At 44.1% G+C, this 15,014-nt stretch overlaps 2 pseudogenes; both read right to left on the bottom strand.

Annotated features, from left to right (window-relative positions):
- Window positions 1–2,658: 2,658 nt before the first annotated feature.
- Window positions 2,659–3,691, bottom strand: LOC129483152 (olfactory receptor 13D1-like; annotated as a pseudogene).
- An 8,372-nt stretch (window positions 3,692–12,063) lies between these two features.
- LOC129481623 (tektin-4-like) lies at window positions 12,064–15,011 on the bottom strand (annotated as a pseudogene).
- Between the last annotated feature and the right edge of the window lie 3 nt (window positions 15,012–15,014).

Raw genomic sequence — 15,014 nt, 5'->3', positions numbered from 1 at the left:
GAAAAATAAAACAAAAGAAGTACTTCCATAGCGCTGGGCAACATGTATGCAGTAATTTGCAGTACACTCTGAAACAAACCTTCACAAAAATCAATCAATAAAGCATATATCAAAATTGCCTTTGTATTTTCAAATGCAATGACAAATGACTTTCTCGAGACAAATCAAATTCCTGCAAGATGTGACTGATTTCAGCACAGACAGTATGGAACAAGAAGCTCATGTCAACATATAAGAGAATCAACAGAACCTGGATTGAAAAGTGTATGGAAAGAAGAGAGTACTGGGAATGTATAGAATATAGTCCTTTAACTACTCTACTGGCCTTAGGGTTCCTGCCAGTTATTTAGTCAGAAGGAGGCATACATTTATGTATGAATATACTCCAAGGTAAACGCATAATATTGCTTTACAGAATGCTTTTTCACATCCAGTGCCTATGTATTAGCTATTATTTGCCTCGCATTGATCTACACAGTGGGAAAAGACAGCAACAGATAAGGAAAAGTCCCTGCTTACAAGGAACTTTTCGTGGAGAAAACAGACAATAAATCCATAGAAAAGATAAATATATACAGCAGTTTAAAGGAGTGAAATGCTATGAAAAAAAGAAAAACATGTTACAGCTTTTATAAGAATATATTAGACATTTATGTAAAAACTTATTTGAAATGACAGAGGGAACCCTTGGAAGATCGAGGGGAGGAGTGTCCCAGGTAGAGGGAATAATAAAGGGAAAGGCTTTGGCATATTTGAGAAACAACAAGAAGATAGTGAAATGAGAGTGTAATGAGAGTCTATAATGAATGTCGCCAGGTGGTAGGAGATGAAGTGGTAAAAGTAGGTGGTGTTAAGATTATATGGGTCTGATATACCATGGTAAGGAATTTAAAACATTTAAAAATCTCTCTCTCACTTTTTTGAGATGGGATCTCATTATGTTGCCTAGGCTGGTTTCGAACTCCTGGGCTCAAGCAGTCTTCCCACTTCAGCCTCCAAAGCAGCTTGGATTACAGGCATGCACCACCATACCAGGCTTTAAAATTTTCTATCCTGTAGATTAATAGATTACTTATTTTTGTTTTTGTCAAATTCTGAGTTCAATATAATCTAGGAACTATATCTCTGTATAATTGAATTAAATGAGCCCTGTCTAATCTATTACAGTTATGATTCTGGTCCCCAGAGTGGACAAAATCAGATATGCAACACCTTTAAGGGAATTCTGCCTTAATTTGGCTTATTACTACTTATATGTATTTATATGTAACACAGTAATCTACCATAATCCACCAAATGACAATGTTTATTAAACTAAAAAATATTATGTAGGAAAGCAAAATGCAATTATTTCAAGTACCAATATATTGATTGAAGCACAGAGAAAAATGGTAAGAAGTCCATAAATCAATTTGATGAAAAATATGAGAACAAAAAATTAGAAACATGTAAATGCTCCACAGAAATAATTGGAGAGATGACTGAAATGCCTGAAGTAATGCTGAATAGAGGTTAGATTATTGTAATTTAGTTATTAAAGAGAAAGGGAACTCCTACAGGCTGGAGAACTTGGAACCTCTCAGATTACATACCTTGTTATTATTATTATTGCCTTAAAATGTAAGAGGATGGAGAGGAAGATAGGACAAAGGAATGTATTAGGATTTATTTTGTTGTATGTGGTAAAATCCAGGTCAAATTAGTTTTTCATAAAATGCTAATTTGACTCATAAATAAAATCTGCAACGGTGTATCTGGCTTTAGCTACAGTTGCGTTCAAGAGTTAAAGTGACACCATCAAGCACACTCTGTATCTCAGCTCTGCTTTCGTTCTCATGCTGTCCTCACGTATTGGCAATGGTTGGCAGTAGGAATTCGGAGTTAACATTCTACCAGTTTAGACACCATTTCAAAAAAGAGTGTGTCTTTCTGACAAAGGCAGCATTCCTGGGATGGAGTCTGATTAGCATGGCTTGGGTCACATCCTACACTATACCGATCACTATGACTAGAGGAATTAGACATCCTTTTTTTTTTTTTTTTTTTGCAAGACGTCTTCCATGCTTATCTTTATTTTCAGAGGATTGGGTCAGCCCCACAATGTACAACATAGACTGAGAGTTGGGGACCTTGGTTCATCAAAAGAAAAATATACATCTTTCTATTAATATATATTATGCAGATCTATCAATTGGGTGGCAATATTGTGCAGGGATGCTGCACAACAAAAACTATATATCCACTTCCAAGTGACTGAGAAAGGAGACAAGGAAGAGAAAAGAAAGGAAGAGAAAGAAAATATATGGAGGAGAGGAGAGGAGCAGAATAGAGAGAGGGGACAGAAAATCAGAGGAGTGGAGAGAGACACACACATGGCAGGAGAGAGAAGAGACAGAGAGAGACAGAGAGATTCATTTTAATGAACAGCATCAATATTTTTATATGGCCAGTTTGCAGACTTGCTTACAGCTACAAACCCAGTAGACAAGGCGCTATTAAGAAGGTTACATGAGCATGAAAATTCTACGTTGAAAAGAATGGGAATCTAATAGTTGATTTTGCAAACACACAAGCTCTCGTGACAGTAGGTTTTGCAGTATCTAAATACAAAAGACAAGCTCTCTTGCTCCACTGAGGATATCGCATGCCTAAGCCTTTTCACATTTTCAATAAATGCAGACGTCTGCTCAGGACTTTCTTTACAGCCTCTTTGACCTCTTTATTCCTGAGGCTATAGATGATGGGATTTAACATTGGGGTTATCACTCCATAAGACAGCCCAATAATCTCATCAGATGTATTAGTGTTCCTTGACTTGGGTTTCATGTACATAAAAAGGGCTGAACCATAGAATAATATGACCACAATCAAGTGCGCTGAACAGGTAGAGAAGGCTTTCTTTCTTCCCTCAGCAGAATTAACTCTCAGGATGGAAGAGAGAATAAACACATAGGAGATGAAAATTAACAGTAGAGGAATCACCAATAAAACAATATTTGTCACTGTCATGATAAGCACATTGATGGTGCTATCTGAACAAACAAGTGTTAGAAGGGCCAAGATTTCACAGGTAATATGATCAATGACATTATTCCCACAGAAAGGCAATATCATTGTCAGAACTGTTTGCAATAGGGAGGTCCGACAGCCTATGATCCAGGACCATGCAGCCATTTGTGCATACAGCACTCTGTCCATGATGATGGAGTACCTCAGTGGGTTGCAGATGGCCACATAGTGGTCATAGGCCATCATAGCCAGGAGGACACTCAGTGGAGCCCAAGCCAAGTGACACAACCATCTGCAGAGCACAGCCAATGAAGGAGATGGATTTTCTCTCAGACATCAATCTAATAAGCATTGGAGGAATGGATGATGATGTGTAACAGACGTCTAAGAATGAGAGGTTTCCAAGAAAAATACATGGGGGTATGAAGGCGAGAATCCAGGATGCTGATGATAATGAGGAGGTATTTCCCAGGAGGATTATCATGTACATGATGAGGCACAGCACTAACAGGAAAAGCTTAGAGCTCTGGATATTGGGAAAGCCCCCCAGAAAGAATTCAGTCACCTTAGAGTAATTGCTCGTCTCCATGTGTTCTAGGTCACCTGCCTGCTGGATATAGAAAAGGACATGATTCAGGTAAATTGAAATGTTTGATACATCAAAATCTGCAAATCTGTACATCTACAGATTTTCAATACAAATTTGCTTCCAATATTGTGTTTGATTCTTAGAATACTCCTAGTAAGCAAAACAGTATGGATGTTGTACTAGTTTTATTGATGATGAAAAGTGAGACATTGAGAAACCCAATACATCTTAGGACTACACAGCAGCACAGTGAAAGCTACCAATACTGCCAGAATTCTTCTGGGAAGTGTCAAAGTTTAGGCACATGCTGCTTTCAAATGTAGAAAGAGATTTTGAACTTAAAGCTGTTCTTTTGATGAAGATGGCCCCTATTTAAAAGATTTTATAGACTGCCAGTGACATATCATTTTACCTGGATGTAGCTTTGGTAAGTTGCTTATTTTTCTGAGTTGCAGATAGTTCATAGTAAGCTTGGAAAAAGCAATAATTATTTATTATAGTTACAATTAGATAAAATATTAAGTGCCTAGAACCTAATGGTTCCAACATGGCATGTGTGTGTGTGTGTGTGTATGCATATATGTAATATAATTATATTTGCCTTATACAAGATATAATATTAAATGTATTTTTATACACATGCATTTTATGAATTATAGTATAATATTTAGATCTACCAATCTCAAAACGGAAAAGTAGATTTAGCTTTTTAAAGGTAAAAGGCTTAAAGTTTGAAACCACACTTGACAGACTGTGAACATTTTTGTTCCCAGTGGGACATTTCACTGCGCTTCTTTCAAAAACCTGTTAGGAGTCTGAGAATCATTGGAGGACTGTTCTAGAAGCTTCCAGAGATTAAGGAGTCTAGGTCCCAGCACGTACAGCTTTTTTCCAGGCCCTGGGATTCTCTCTTCTTAAGTGTAGTATTACTCCCGTTTTACAAAGTAGGAAACAGACAAAGAAAAGTTTAAGTAACTTTTCAAGGTCATACAGATAGTAAATACTAAAGGCAGAATTCAATATCTAGCCATCTGGCTATAGAATCAGGCCTTTTACCCACTATACACTACTCTCTCTCATTGGTTACTACACAGATTCCACGCAAGAGAAGACTTACAAAAATGTATCTTCTGTTGGGGTACAGCGAGACAGCAAACATCATTTATTTGTGATTCTGATCATATGTGATGTGATGGAGAACTCTGAAGGCTGGACCACTTACTTTTTCCTGTAGCTTTTGATTGTGGTCTGCTCAGTTTTCTTTTCTTTTCTCTCTCTCTCTTTTTTTTTTTTTTTTTTTTTGAGACGGAGTCTTGCTCTGTTGCTTGGGCTGGAGTGCAATGGCACGATCTCAGCTCACTGCAACCTCCACCTCCCAGGTTCAAGCGATTCTCCTGCCTCAGCCTTCTGAGTAGCTGAGATTACGGCATGCCCCACCACACCTGGCTAATTTTTGTATTTTTAGTAGAGATGGGGTTCATATCATATTGGCCAGGCTGGCGTCGAACTCCTGGCCTCAAGTGAACCTCCCACCTTGGCCTCCCAAACTGCTAGGATTACAGGCATGAGCCACCCTGCCTGGCCTGCTGAGTTTTCTATGTGTAGAAGGCGATTTCACAACTATGAAAAAAAGCATGATCAAGAATAATGATACAAAAGTCCTTTTCATCACCTTTGCCTTTTTCTTTTCTATCTTTCTTTTTTTTTTCTTTTGAGACAGAGTCTCACTCTTGTCGCCCAGGTTGGAGTGCAGTGGTGTAATCTCGGCTCACTACAACCTCCACCTCCCAGGTGCAAGTGTTTCTCCTGCTTCAGCCTCCCGAGTAGTTGGGATTACAGGTGCACACCATCAGGCCCAGCTAATTTTTGTATTTTTAGTAGAGAAGGGATTTCACCATGTTGGCCAGGCTGGTCTTGAACCCCTGACCTCAAGTGATCCACCCACCTCAGCCTCCCAAAGTGCTGGGATTACAGGTGTGAGCCACCACACCCAGCCCACCTTTGCCTTTATCAGTAACATATCTAAAATACCACAGCCCCTGCCCTCACTCTGCAAATCTAAGTGCAGCTTAGAGTCTTTTGAGAAACCACTACCATTTATAACATTAGTGCCACATCTTTGAAAACTCAATGTGCTCCATTTGTTTGATACTCATTACACTGATATGTCCAAGTATTGTGTTAAGATGTCTTATATAAAGGGCTGTGTCTCATACATTGTTACACTATTGCCATAAGAACTATATCTACGCTGGGCTCTCCTTGTGGAATGAGAATATTTCTTACTGATCTTATTCTGACCCTACAACCACGCTTTTGCTTTGGCGTTTTCATATCCAGAGACTTTGAAGACAGGATGAATGCTTACTCTTTGGGTGGGCATCAATGGCAAGCCCTCCTAGCTCCCTGTTGCATAATGATGAAAAATGTAGTATTATGGGGACACTAGAAGAAACTCAGCACGATCTTTGCAGAGCATTTGGGGCATCAGTACTGGCTCCAGGGAGATGAAGGGAAAAAGTCTCTCCATTCCCTTTCCATATCCTTTGTCTTCCCCTTAGAGAGGAAGACCATGATGTGGGAGGAGATTTAAAAAAATTAGATGACACCAGTGTGTTGGTATATTGGAAAATATTCCCTTTGTCCTGCACCTCTTTTTCCTGTCTCTATATTGGCATATGGATTTGTTCCCACAAAGTGGGCAGTTAAGGTAGCTGTTTTAATTGGATAGAGCATAGCTGTTTTGAAGTAGAGGAAATAGAGGAAAGTGGAAGGAAAGAAGACGTGGAGAAGAAACAAATTTGTACTAGCATAGAAAGAGCACGAAACTTACCACTTGTATCTTGGGCAATGGTGTTATGCTAAACCCCTATTAATCTCAATAGGGGCAGCACCAAGAGACCGAGAGTCAGCACATGAGACATGGGGTTTATTAGGGAATTACATACAGAGGAGAGAGTCCAGGGGTGGTGGGCTGGACAGAAAAACCACAACTGCCTGTAAAATCATGCAGTTTTATATGGCATTTTCACTTAATCCTCTCCTTAACAACCTCCACCTGGCAACCTTCATCCAACCGAAAGCTTAGGGACCTAATTCCCTGCACAGCCCATGTTTGGGATAGGCTGTTTATCACAGAGAAAGAACGAATCTCTGGGTTGGCCACTCCTAGATTCCCTAGATCAGAACACACATTCAGGTGCCTCTGCCATTACAGTGCCATTCTAAGGGTATGCTTTATGCGTTTACCCTATAGGTGGGGATGTCGAGGATACAAAGGTGAAGGAAGAAGAACGGCTGTCTTTCTTTCTATTCAGAAAAGATCCCAGGTGAAAAAGTCCATGTTTCAGAATTTATTTTAAATTTTAATTTACTCTTTTCAGCTTATACTTAAGTGTTAGTGAAATATTTCAGGATTTAGATCAAAACAAGAGAAAGGGAAACAGTAACTTCACCAAAGACACTGAATCAACCCATTACACAAGCCTATCCTAACCTATTAGGTATCTTTCTCCAGTTTATACCATGTCTCCTCCCATGACTGTGTTAAGGAGGAATTATTAGGAGGACTTTGTTTCCCCATGATCGCCATCAGTCTCCCCACAAAAGACATCGTAATAGAGAAATACAACTTAAAGGAAAATATGTGCTTGCTCTGCAGCTTCAAGGAAAGTCCTCTAGTTCATCCTCTAAGCACATTGTCACCTCTGGTTCTCTCTAACTCTGGAGCCACTACTGATGTCCCGAATGCTCTGCACTGACCATGGTGAGTTTCATTCAGTCTCCCCATAATACTGCATTTCCTTTCTTTTCTTTTCTTTCTTTCTTTTCTCTTTCTTTCTTTTTCTTCCTTCCTTCCTTCCTTCCTTCCCTTTCTTTCTTTCCTTTCTTTCTTTTGTTCTTTTTTTTTTTTTTGAGACAGAGTCTCACTCTGTCACCCAGGCTGGAGTGCAATGGTGTGATCTTGGCCCACTGCAGCCTCTGCCTCCTGGGTTCAAGTGATTCTCCTGCCTCAGCCTCCCGAGTAGCTGAGATTATAGCCGCCTGCCACCACACCCAGCTAATTGTTGTATTTTTAGTAGAGTTGGGGTTTTACCATGTTGGTCAGGCTGGTCTCGAACTCCTGACCTCAGGTGATCCACCCCCCTCGGTCTTCCAAAGTGCTGAGATTACAGGTGTTGAGCCACTGCTCCCGGCCTGCATTTTCATCATTATGCATTTGTGTGTGGTGTCTTCTTAAAGTGGAAGGACGGTTCTTATCTATTACCTTTTCTAGGAAAGCTTTCTCACCTACTCTTGTGAGGAGGGTGCCCTTTTTATATACTGTCATAAAACTGTGCTTATCTGTCTTACAGAGTTCTACATTTATTCAACAGAAACTATGCCATGTATACTGTGGTAGGTAATAGAGAGCCTATTGTGAGATCTTGACTCTCAAAATCAAGACTGGATTTTGCACTAGATGCAGAATGCTTACAATAGTTATTTTATACTTTCAAGAAAAAATTTCTGTGCTGTATAATATGTTTCAATGTGAAAAAGTTATAGAACATTGTGTAGAAACATTTTATCAAGCAAAAATAGCCTTATTTTCCCAAACTTTCAAAGATAGATGAAAACTATAGATAATCTTATTTATGAATGTATATATAAAATCATAATTAAAGTACATCCAAACTGTATACACTAAAGTGATACAATTTATTTCATGGATTAATAAAATTCCAAATTAATATTTCAAAATCTATCAACATACTAAACAAATAAGCAAAAAACCCAACACATGGTCTTCTAACAAGATACCAAAGTGCATTCGGTAAAATACAACATTCATTCTTGGTCAGACCTCTGAGTAATCTAGATATAGGAAGATCAAGAATTAAGATGATAAAAGAGATTATTACTCTCAAATCATTGGGCAGCATAATTCAAAATGGTGAAACTGTAGCAGTGTTTTTTCTTGAAGTGCAAAGATAGCGTTAGCACTATTATTAACAATTTCTCACTAGAATGATCCAACCAAATGGAATAGCATATCCATGGGTTGGATCCATATGTCCTATTATGTTTCAAGTTTAGTCATGATTTAAAAGGTTGCTGTGCTTTTTCTTTTTCTTTTTTTTTTTTTTTTTACCTCCAGGTTGCTGGAATTCTGGTTTGTGGGGTTGATAGGTTATAATAGACACATAAGAATACATCCTCTCATATGTTAAACAACCATGAAAGTTGTAATCTTGGGGAATAGTAAATGAAAAGGAAAATCCCCATGATATAATGTTGTGTTAAAAAGAATGTCTTGGCGGGGCGTGGTGGCTCATGCCTGTAATCCCAGCACTTCGGGAGGTTGAGGCGGGCGGATCACGAGGTCAGGAGTTCAATACCAGCCTGTCCAATACGATGAACCCCCATCTCTACTAAAAATACAAAAATTAGCCAGGCGTAGTGGCATGTGCCTGTAGTCCCAGCTACTTGGGAGGGTGAAGTAGAAGAATTGCTTGTCCTCGGAAGGTGGAGGTTGCAGTGAGCCAAGATCACGCCACCACACTAAAGCCTGAGTGACAGAGTGAGGCTCCGCCTCAAAAAAAACAAAAAAAGACTGTCTCGTAACCATATAAATGATCACAGTTTCGTATATATGTGACTGAAAGAAGTTACACTGAAATCTTAACCAGTGTTTTTTTTTTCTGGAATGTGGTACTTGGAGGGATTATTAGTGTTCTTCATTTCGCCTCAGTTTCTAAAGAATGTATATTTTCTGATTATAAAAATACATAATATTTTAAATTTTCCTTTGAAGGAAACAGTGGTGAGAGTTTGAAGAATTTTTGGTCCAATTTTCACTAATACCCAAGAACGAGTGAGAACAGTTATTGGAAAGAAAATTGGAGAAAGGCTTTCCATTAGATTTATGACATAAACTGACTTAATGCCATTGAATGTTCTGACATCAAGAGATCAACTTCACAAATATATTCACTCTGAGAAGAGACACTAACACAGTCCCAGTTCTTAGATGAGGATTCTAGAGCTCACCACTTAGAATGTGGCTAAGGTGGGCAGTGTAGGTAGGACGGTAAGATGCCCAACTGTATCACACAGTAAAAAGAGAAGGCAGAGGAGATGCCCATGGTGGGAACGGGTAGGGGAGTAATAGCAATGACTATCACCTCAGTTTCATTTCTGCCAAAAATGGGTAAAGTTCCAGTGCCCCTGGCTCTGTTTCTTTGTACATCTCTTTCCAAAGCGTCGGTCCAGTCTTTAGACTGATGCTCAGCACTGGATATCACCTATCGATGAAAAGCAAACTCTGCTTGAGAAATATGATTCTGAAGTGCTCACCCTTCTCCCCATGTTTACCAATAAGAAAGAGTCTTATTTTGCCTGTAAAGCATATGTACCCACCCAGATTCCCTCATTTTAACCAAAGAAACTCTCAAAACAGACTGTGCCCTCAGAAGGAAATTCAATTCACTAAGTATTGTATCCTATCTCCTGCTCCAGCTAGATTATCCTGCTGTTTATATAATAACTTATTCTTCACAATCGCCAACATCCCTGGTACTAGAGCTCCAGTGCTTGTCCGAATAAATGAGCCCTTGTGAGCCCCAGAGGAGCTAACAGTAAGCAGCAGTGCTCTAGTTAGAACAAGGCCTCTTCTCTCCCTCTCACATAGGTTAGATAATTATCCTGGGTTTTTTCATCCACATTTCTGTTTGGTAACCAAAAATATGTGTTTGTTGCTGGACGTTTCAGTGAGCCGTGGGCTCTGCTGGCATTGATTGACCCCGCTGTCTTCATGCCCTCGCTGTCTTTAGGGCTATGTCCCAGTGCAGTGCCCTTGAGTCTCCGTAAGCCTACTGTGCCCCAGTCCATGTACTCCATAGTTGCCTTTGGCTACCAATAAGGAGAAGTACTGTGTCTTAGCTGGAGGACGTATACCTCATCCATTTACCTCTTTCTTTCTGAAAATACTTCTTCCCAGCTTTGCCCTAATGTTCCCATTTCAAACATCTGTATAGGGTCTTCATCTTCTCCACTTACAATAGATAGCATGACTTATTGGGATTTCAGTTTCTTTCAAAACATTCTCCCTCTTTTTCATCAGTGTTTTGCTAACTTCTTGTGTCCACATACTGAAGTCACTGTAGCTGCTTCTCCTCAGTCAGTTGACTTCTGAGCTCGCTCTTTGAGCTATAGCCATACTCTAGAACACAATCACAACTCTTAGTAGTGGCATGGGAGAGACAAACAATAAATCTTTCAGCCATAATTTTATATCCAATAGTAAATTAATGTGTCACATAAGTACTTTCCTTCCTTTGAGCCCCAATATTTCCAGCGGACCTGCCAGTGGCTCTGGTAGCCAATTTAAATCCTCCTTGGCTTTCTTCTGAGAGACTGTAATCCCAGAAGTGATTTAAAGTTGAATCTTTAAATAATGTGGAAGATAGTGACTTTTAGATACATTAGGGCTAATATCTCAAAGATCTGATTATACCTAACTTATTATTATTTTTGAGACGGAGTCTCCCACTGTCGCCCAGGCTGGAGTGCAGTGGCGCAATCTGTACTCACTGCAACTTCCACCTCTTGGGTTCAAGCTATTCTCCTGCCTCAGCCTCCTGAGTAGCTGGGATTACAGGTGCCCACCACCATGCCAGGCTAATTTTTTGTGTTTTTAGTAGAGACAGGGTTTCACTATGTTGGCCAGCTGGTCTTGAACTCTTGACCTCATGATCTGCCCACCTCGGCCTCCCAAAGTGCTGGGATTACAGGCGTGAGCCACCGCACCCGGCCATACCTAACTTATTAAGCAGTAATCTTTCTTTTTTGAACTGCTACTTCCCTGATTATACAAATAATACATACTCAGAATAGAAAATTTGAGAAATTCCAAAAAATCCAAAGGAGGAAAGAAAATCACTCATAATTACAGATGTAAATATTAATATATTTCTATGCATATACCGTGTTTACATGCTTGAGAGTACACTGTATTTCTTGATTTATTACCTGATTTTTATTATGCATACTACATGGTATATCTTTTTCCATGTTAATTTTTCAGACACTTTTATCAAATTCATATTTTAAAATGGAAAACAGCAAAAAAAAACCCCTACATATAACAAGTGGAAACGAAATACTTTTGTGCTGGATTCTCAGCAACCTTTCACTTTTCTTTAGGTTTTTGAGGTTAATAACAATATTGGAGGACTAGGCTCACAGATTCTTTTCACTTTCTCTACCCTAAGTGTTAAGGCCCATTTCCATTGTCAGAAGTTCTTATAATGCACTTTTAAACAATGAAAAATGAGTGTGATGTACATTTTTTCTTAGTGAGGCAAAGCACACACAGGGTGTAATAACCAAAGCTGTGAACTCACAGCATCAAAGGACAACGCAGTGCTGCCATGGTTTCCCAAGAGACTTCTCCAACTCCACTCATCCTCTATCAACGCCAGCCATGGGTGGGGTCAGGAGTCGTCGCTTGGGCAGCCCTGGACCCACCGGGTCTGGATCACTGCTTGCATGATGGTTCTCTTCAGCAGCTCCTGAATGTTCCGGATGAGTTCGGCTTCCTGAGGGAGGAGATGCCCTGAGCACCAGAGCCCGTCCCTGGAGAGGATCCCAGCAGGCCCAGCTGCCGCAGACCTTGATCAACACCTGAGCAGCCAGAAGGAGCTGAATGCCGGGCCTGAGCTCTGACTGCAAGTCCTGCCCTCTCACGGGGTTTATCTTGGGCTTTTGGGCATTCTCCTTGGTGGGCTGTAAGTGGGGTGTTGTTTTCCTCCAGGGCCTTCTATGGGCTGCTGGGAAGGTCCCTCAGCGGCAGTTCCCACGCCCCAGGCTTTAGGAGTCATCACTGCTGCTCACTCAGTGCACCCAGGAACGTTGGCCGGCCCCTGGACAGCCCCTGAGGACCCAAACTCTGGGGGCCCAGATGCCCGCCCAGGCTGCCCCTCAGGGCTCTGTGCTGGGAAAGGCCATCCTTACACCATGAACAGAGGGAGGAGCCCGTGTTTCTTCTCACTGCCTGTGGCCAGTTTAATTTTCTGTGTGTGGGAACAAACCTTTTCCCTGTGATCGGGGTCTTTTCCTCGACCACCGGCTACCTCCTTGTGTGCCAGGGCCCGAGTCCTGTGCCCTCTGTCCCCGGGTTTGCCTCTTCCTGCACTGTCAGTGTCTCCATCACTCGGCAGGTGCCCTTGGTGTGGGCAGAAGGTTTGCGGGAGCTGCGGGAGTTCTTGAGGCACTGAGAGGGCGCAGGGGGAAGGGCCTGCAGAAGGGGAAGGGAGGGAGGAGGGAAGGCATGAGGGGAGGGAGGGACTCAAGGGTTCTTGCCTGAGCTTGGGGGTATGGCAGGAGACCAGCTGCCCCCACCCCACATCTTTCATGAATGTCTACAGGCCTGTAGTAGTTTTCAGGGAGGCCCCAGGCTCTGAGAGGTTAGAGAATTTTCCAGAGCCGGCATCAGGGCCAGGACTGAGTTACCGTCTCACCCTATGGGGCTGCCCCACAGACAAGCTGGGCTGGATTGGGAAGTTACAGGGGACATGGAGGAGAGGGACCTGCGGGTGCAGATCTTTGTGGCCCCGGCTCTGTATAGGATGAATGGGAGCGGTGGCTCCCAGCCCACCCCACCCTACCTGTCCATACCGGCAGTGCTGGCCCAGGCCTGGGTTTTCACCTCAGGAGCAACTGTCCCAGCCAGGGATGGTCTCTGGGGAGGTGCCTTGTGGCTCAGCCCAGGGTCAGGATGACTGTGCCAGGACTCAAAGGGACTGGTGGAGGAGAGGAGGAGAAACAGCTGCTTGGAAGTCAGGGGCCCTCTGGGACAAAGCTGCCTCCTGTCTGTCACTAAGGGGCCAGATTTCGGGACTCGGGTCTCACGTGCAGAGGGCTGGGCTCCCGCGTGCTTGCAGCAGCCACGTGGCTTGTCCACATGAACTGCCGGGGCCCCTCCTCTCTGCGCCCACAAGTCCCGGCCACCCAAGGCTGCTGGCACCTTCAGCAGCTCCGTCTCCACATGGTCGCGCACGAGGTTGGGGTGCTGGCGGCGCTCACGGCACTGCAGGTTGTCAGTGGCGATGGAGAAGGGCACCTCCGTGGCGTCCAGGGCGCGCTCCAGCCGTTGCTTCTGGGCCAGCAGCAGGTCGGTCTCCGCAGCCAGCGCCTCCACCTCGCGCTGCAGCTCCGACTTCCAGCCGTGCGTGTCCTGCAGTCGCTCGCCCACCTTGCGCGTGGAGTCTTGCTGCGTGCGCTGCGCCAGCGCCTGGGTCTCCGCGGTCAGCTGCTGGCTCTTGTGCCGCTGCCGTTCCCACTGGTCGCGGTCGGCGAAGGCCTGGTGGTAGCGAGCACGGCAGTTCTGGAACCACTGCTCCAGTGGGTACCTGGCGGTGTGGAAGCCGGCGGTGGCCAGGCCGGAGACGTGTAGGCGCCCGTGTTGCGGGCCACGTCGTACTCTTTGCAGGGCGGCTCGCAGGGCGGCACCGTCTGCAGGGCCGGCTCTTTGGTTAGGAGCACATCCTTCTGCGCCCTGGTGCCCGCCGCCCACCAGGGCCAGGGGAGTGAGGGCTGTGTGTGGTCAGCCCAGTGCGGTCAGCGGGGCAGCTCCAGCGGCTCAGTCCCAGAGCAGGACGCGGCTCCCAGGCGCCTGGGTGACACGAAACCAACAGCTTCCTGTTGCTAAGAAACGGGATCAGGCCGGGCGCGGTGGCTCACGCTTGTAATCCCAGCACTTTGGGAGGCCGAGGCGGGCGGATCACGAGGTCAGGAGATCGAAACTATCCTGGCTAACACAGTGAAACCCCGTCTCTACTAAAAATACAAAAAATTAGATGGGCGTGGTGGTGGGCGCCTGTAGTCCCAGCTACTTGGGAGGCTGAGGCAGGAGAATGGTGTGAACCCGGGAGGCGGAGCTTGCAGTGAGCCGAGATTGCGCCACTGCACTCCAGCCTGGGCGACAGAGCAAGACTCCATCTCAAAAAAAAAAAAAAAAAAAAAAACGGGATCCCTTCTGCAGTGGCTGGGGGAAGGGCATTCAGGGCGGCGGGTAGAACTGTCCTCTTAAAGGGCCAGGCAGCCCCAGCCCCGCCATCCCCGTACCCGCCTCGGGGCAATCAGCAGTGGCCAAGGGTTCCTGTCACTTAGAGGATCCTGAGGCCAGCCCGTCTCCCGCCTCTGTGTCCTGCCCTTAGGGTTCAGGGTGTGGGTGGGGACCTCGGCCAAGGACATCCTCTTGCAGCAGCAGCAGCAGCTTGGCCACGGCGGCCCCGCAGGCCCTGGAGCGCTACCCCCTGACGGCCGCGGCCAAGCGGCCCCCGCGCCTCGGCTCTGACTTCGGCTGCAGCCGCCCGGCCGCGAGCCTGGCCCAACCGCCGACGCCGCAGCCGACGCCCGTTAACGGCATCTT

The sequence above is a fragment of the Symphalangus syndactylus genome, chromosome 5 (genome assembly GCF_028878055.3).
Source record: "Symphalangus syndactylus isolate Jambi chromosome 5, NHGRI_mSymSyn1-v2.1_pri, whole genome shotgun sequence".
Lineage (NCBI taxonomy): Eukaryota > Metazoa > Chordata > Mammalia > Primates > Hylobatidae > Symphalangus > Symphalangus syndactylus.
Note: the sequence above shows the minus strand (reverse complement) of the source record. Positions and strands in the feature narration are given on the sequence as shown.